The sequence below is a fragment of the Plecotus auritus genome (assembly GCF_963455305.1).
Source record: "Plecotus auritus genome assembly, chromosome: 14".
Taxonomy (NCBI): Eukaryota; Metazoa; Chordata; class Mammalia; order Chiroptera; family Vespertilionidae; genus Plecotus; species Plecotus auritus.
The window spans coordinates 1,666,750-1,672,956 of NC_137780.1; positions in this window are offsets into that span (position 1 = coordinate 1,666,750).

Genomic DNA, 6,207 nt, shown 5'->3' on the forward strand with positions numbered 1-6,207 from the left:
TGGCAGGTGGGGGTGAAGGCAGAGCTCTCCCCGTCTCACCCGATCCCCACTTCTCCTGCTTTGCATTGGACAGACGCTTCCCTTTTCTTCTTCTTCTCTGCGACCATCTCATTTCCATTCTCCCTCAAAAAAAAAAAAAATGTGCTTCAAACGATGAAGCAATCAAACAGGAACTAGAGGCGCAGATACAGAGAACACGCTGATGGTCGCCCAGCGGGGCTGGGGGCGGGGCGGGGGGATGGTGAAAACGTAAATGAATGGATAAGAATGTACAGCTTGGCCCCGGCCACCTTGGCTCAGTGGTTGAGCGTCGACATTAGGAACCAGGAGGTCCCAGGTTCGATGCCCGGTCGGGGCACAGGCCCGGGTTGCGGGCTCCACCCCCAGTGTGGGGCGTGCAGGAGGCAGCTGATCCATGATTCTCTCTCCTCATGGATGTTTCTGTCTCTCCCTCTCCCTTCCTCTCTGACATCCATAAAAATATATATACAACTTGGTAAGAGCTCATGTTTTTTAATTTCATCTTCTTTACGTCATGCCCCTTCTGTAAGCAACGTTTGGCTGATACATTCTCTTTCTCTCTCTCTCTCTCTCTCCCCTCCCCCCTTTCTCTCTCTCCCTCCCCTCCCCCTCTCTCCCTCCTCTCCCCCCTTTCTCTCTCTCCCTCCCCTCCCCCTCTCTCCCTCCTCTCCCCCCTTTCTCTCTCTCCCTCCCCTCCCCCCTTTCTTTCTCTCCCTCCCCTCCCCCTCTCTCCCTCCCCTCCCCCTGTCTCTCTCCCTCCCCTCCCCCCTTTCTCTCTCTCCCTCCCCTCCCCCTCTCTCCCTCCCCTCCCCCTCTCTCCCTCCCCTCCCCCCTTTCTCTCTCTCCCTCCCCCCTTTCTCTCTCTCCTTCCCCTCCCCCTCTCTCCCTCCCCTCCCCCCTTTCTCTCTCTCCCTCCCCTCCCCCTCTCTCCCTCCCCTCCCCCTCTCTCCCTCCCCTCCCCCTCTCTCTCTCCCTCTCCTCTAAGCACGCAGGATGTGTGCAGTGACATAAACTCCCAGGAGAGAGGAGAGGGGGTGAACCTGTGCTGAAGGCCCCCCAGGGCAGCGAGGGCGCATGAGGAGTCTCCCCAACCCCTAGCGCTTGCAGGCGAGCTCCCCGCATAGCAGCTCTCCACGCAGCGCCCCCCCCCCCCCCCCCCCGCGGGCGTAGGAAGTGGCACCTCGGTCTGCAAGCTGAGAACAGCTAGTGCAAGGCTGGTTCTCACCCTTCCCCGCCCCCCCCCCCCACCCCAGGGAGTTGCCTCTGATGTGGGTGGAGATCGCTCAGCCCAGATGCTCCGCTGGCTCTTCCCCCCTCCTCCCCCCCTCCCTCCCCTCCTCCCTCCCAGCTCTGCAGCTGCCACGTGTGGGCCCTGAGCCGTGAGGGACCTACAGAACCAGAGGCGTGGCTGACAAGGGGGTCGTGGCCCTTGGTCTCACTGAGGGATGCCCTCCTGACCCACAACCCCCAGCTGCTGGGAGCAGGTCCTGGGGCGCCGGGGGCACCCCCGTGGTGGTGGCCAGCCAGCCTCCACCCTGCTGCCCGGGACGGGGGGCCGGAAGGTGCTCAGGAGGCTGTGGTTCCCCTTCCCACAATCCCCGCTGCAGCGTGGCGTCCTGGGCTGCCCTGCAGGACGGGCTGGGCTCCTGAGGGCACCGCTCCCCCCCCCCCCCCCGGCTCAGGAGGGCGGGCGTGGGGGCCACGCAGCAGACCGGGGTTCGCCGCACGGAGGACTGAGCTCCCAGGTCAGAGCCGGGAGCTGAGCTCAATGCCCAGGTCCGAGCCCCCTGAGGTGGTGGTAGGTGCAGCGCCTGGCAACAGGTGAGCGTTCCCATGTAGATGACATGCATGGCAGGGCCGGTGGTTCCTCCCCTCACACACATCCCTGCCCTGCGTCACGCGTCCATCCATCCATCCCTGCTCCAGACAGGATCCTTTCTCATTTAAATGAAGAAGGGATCATTTGCCCGGCCAGCCAGCGTGGCTCAGTGGCTGAGTGTCAACCTAGGAACCAGGAGGTCACTGGTTCCATTCCCCATCAGGGCACATGCCTGGGTTGTGGGCTCCATTCCCCAGGGTGGGGTGTGCAGGAGGCAGCCGATCCATGATTCTCTCTCATCATGGATGTTTCTCTCTCTCTCTCTCTCTCTCTCTCTCTCTCTCTCTCTCTCTCTCCCCCCCTCCCTTCCTCTCTGAAATCAATAAGAATATATTAAATATATATAAACTAGAGGCCCGATGCAAGAAGATTCATGCAAGAATGGGCCTTCCTTCCCCTGGCTGCCAGCACTGCCTTCACTCCAGGCCCAGAGCCGCCTTTCTGCCTTCCCACGCTGCCCAGAGGCCCGGAGCACCCCCGGCCGCTCAGTGCCTGCGTATGCAAATTAACCCTCCATTTTTGTTGGGTTAATTTGCATACTCACTCCTGATTGGCCGGTGGGTGTCACAAAGGTACGGTCAATTTGCATCTTTCTCTTTTACTAGTGTAGATATCGAGACTGATAGGTAGACGAAGGAAACTGCCGAATCCTAACGACTAGGGCCCCTCCGTGAGGTCTGGGGCAGGGGGTGGGAAGGGGGGGGAAGGAGGGGTCGCTGTCCAAGCCTTTTGATGTTTGTTGTTTGAGTTCATCACACACGCGTCAAAGGAAGAAGAAGTGTAACAAACCTGCACCTTGACCTCCCGGGCTGGCTCCCACGTGGCCTGCGCTGGGCCGGAAGTCGCCCTCTCCTTGGTAGCTGAGGAGTGGGACAGCACACTCCGGGGGGGGGGGGGGGGGGCGTGTGCCCCTGAGGACACAAGGAGAGGCCTGCGTGAAGGGAGAGGACACTTCCGAGGACACATTCGTGGGCGGACGCTTCCTCCGCCTGAGAAATGGGCACAACGTAGAGGCCTAGACCAGCCGTGGGCAAACGACGGCCCGCGGGCCGGACCCGGCCCGTTCGGCTGTTCTATCCGGCCCGTTCGGCCGCCGAAAGAGCAGAGGGTTCTCTTGCTCTCCCCTCCGCTCCTTTACTTTGAATTTATATTAGTTCACACAAACACTCCATCCATGCTTTTGTTCCGGCCCTCCGGTCCAGTTGAAGAACCCATGGTGGCCCTCGAGTCAAAAAGTTTGCCCACCCCTGGCCTAGAATCCTAGAATCTAGTCTTTTATTTAAAATTTTATCTATTGATTTTTTTTTTTTTTTGAGAGAGAGAGAGAAACAGTGATGTGTTGTTCCGCCCATCTGTGCCTTCGTGGGTTGATTCTTGTATGTGCTCCGACCGGGGACTAAACCTGTGACCTTGGTGTACCAGGACGACACTGTAACCGACGGGGCCCGCCGGCCAGGCCTGCTGGAATCTCGTCTTGTTTCTGCTGTGAGTGAGCCGAGGGGTCTCTACAAATCGTACGGTTTACCCGAGTGAGCATCCACTTCGTAGCTGTCAACCATTTCCGCCCTGGAAGAAATAAAGGCAAACATTAGTACCTGAGGCTTAAGCGTTCAGAATTAAAGGTGGGCCCGGCCGGCGAGGCTCAGGGGTTGAGCGTTTACCTATGACCCGGAGGTCACGGTTCGATTCCCCGTCAGGGCACAGGCCCGGGTTGCGGGCTCCATCCCCAGCAGGGGGCGTGCAGGAGGCAGCCGATCCGTGATGCTCTTTCATCATGGATGTTTCTATTTCTCTCTCCCTTTCCCTTCCTCTCTCTGAAATCAATAAAAGTATATCTTTAAAAAAAAAAAAAAAAAAAAAAAAAAGCCCTAGTTGGTTTGGCTCAATGGATAGAGCATCAGCCTGTGGACTGAAGGGTCCCAGGATCGATTCCAGCCAAGGGCACATGCCTGGGTTGTGGGCTCGATCCCCAGTAGGGGGCGTGCAAGAGGCAGCCAATCAATGATTCTCTCTCATCATTGATGTTTCTATCTCTCTCTCCCTCTCCCTTCCTCTCTAAAACCAATAAAATATATTTAAAAAAATAATAATAATAAAAAAAAAAAAAAAAAAAAAAACAGCTCTTTAATTTCCACAGCGAGAGCCGCCGTGTACTTGACATGACGTGACGGGTGCCGATGGGACAGGCGTGAGGATTTCAAGTGTCAGGTGAGGCACCGTGCTCCCACCTGCAGAAGCCGGAGGGGGGCGGAGGGCACCTCTCCTGGCACAAAGACACAGTGACAGGGTGTCGCAGGGGCTGTTATTTGGGGACTCACCGCATTTGGCAGAGAAAATGAACGGCCTTGGCTTATGTTAGCCCTTCCACGTGCCGCAGGAAGCACAGCGCTCACATGTAAGCACACGCACGCTTCGCACCCTGGGTGGTAGGTCCAGGCCCACCACAGGCACTGACTTCGCTCCCCGGGAGCGCGGCCGGGCGCGGGGAGCTGGGCATTTTACAGGCGCAAGACCTGCCATTTCGCCCAAGAAAGCGCTGCACACACCTGAACTTGAAATGCCGTGGGGCCGTGGTCGGCAAACGGCGGCTCGCGAGCCACAGGCGGCTCTTGGGCCCCTGGAGTGTGGCTCTTCCACAAAATACCACGGCCTGGGCGAGTCTGTGTTGAAGAAGTGGCATGAGAAGAAGTTGAAGTTTAAAAAATGTGGCTCTCCAAAGAAATGTCCATCGTGGCGCTGTTGATATTGGGCTCTGTGGACTGATGGGTTTGCCGGCCACTGCTTTAGGGGATGTGTTTTCCTAGAGCAGCCGTGGGCAAACGACGGCCCGCGGGCCGGATCCGGCCCGTTCGGCTGTTCTCTCCGGCCCGCGGAGCCGAAAGAGCGGAGGGTTCTCTTGCTCTCCCCTCCGCTCCTTTACTTTGAATTTATATTAGTTCACACAAACACTCCATCCATGCTTTTGTTCCGGCCCTCCGGTCCAGTTTAAGAACCCATGGTGGCCCTCGAGTCAAAAAGTTTGCCCACCCCTGGCTAGATAATTGTTTCCTAGGATATGTGTTTTCCTCTGTTGACTAATGAGTTTGCCGACCCCTGACCTAGGGCAGTGGTCGGCAAACCGCGGCTCGCGAGCCACAGGCGGCTCTTCCACAGGCATACTACATCCCTGGAGTGTGGCTCTTCCACAAAATACCACGGCCTGGGCGAGTCTATGTTGAAGAAGTGGCGTTCGAAGAAGTTGAAGTTTAAAAAATGTGGCTCTCCAAAGAAATCTCCATCGTTGTGCTGTTGATATTGGGCTCTGTGGACGAAGGAGTTTGCCGGCCACTGCGCTAGGATATGTGTTTTCCTCGATGGTTTTCCTTGCAAATCTCTGGCTTTTCTACCCTTGATCTTGCGATATGAACATACAAGCAGACGAGTGAAAAGACGACAATGACACACACACGCATGCTGCTCACTTAGCTTTCTACACGAGCCTCTCTCTTCTTCTGAGTTTTTTGTTTGTTTGTTTGTTTGTTTTTTTAAATATATTTTATTGATATTTTACAGAGAGGAAGGGAGAGGGATAGTCAGAAACATCGATGAGAGAGAAACATCGATCAGCTGCCTCCTGCACACCTCCCGCTGGGGATGTGCCCGCAACCAAGGTACATGCCCTTGACCGGAATCGAACCCGGGACCTTTCAGTCCGCAGGCCAACGCTCTATCCACTGAGCCACACCGGTTTTGGCTTCTTCTGAGTTTTGACCCGAGTGGCCCGAAATGATCACATCCCAGGTTTATTCGAAGCATCTGAGACTTTGAAATGTGTCACCGGGCTTCCGACATAAAGGGGTATCCATGCGACGGTACCGACATTCTCGTTAAAACAGCCGCACCTCGGTTACACGCGGTAACTCCTTCATGGATGTGCTCCTGGGGTTCCTCTGTTTTCATACTGAGTTCTGATCGTCCAGGGGTTTTGCTTATTGCTCATAACTTTATGATCATTCAACTACCTTTTCTGTTTTGGACAGAGAGGTGGTCTTGGACGGCTGAGATGAAGGAGGTGTACGTCGGAATCAGTTCTCATCTCATATTTAAGATCTATAACTGATTCGTCTCTGGAAGGGCCAGAATGCTTGAAGCAAAAAAATCTCTCGACTCTCGGAGTTATGATGAAGTTTCATTAAGCAGATGGACCCTTCCCTTGACATATCCCTAGTCAATCAATGGTGAGCATTGAGTTCCACCTACGTCCTTGACCTTGGAGGAGGCCGTGTGGCTTGGCCTGGGCACCGTGGACATTAGGGCCGGGTAATTAA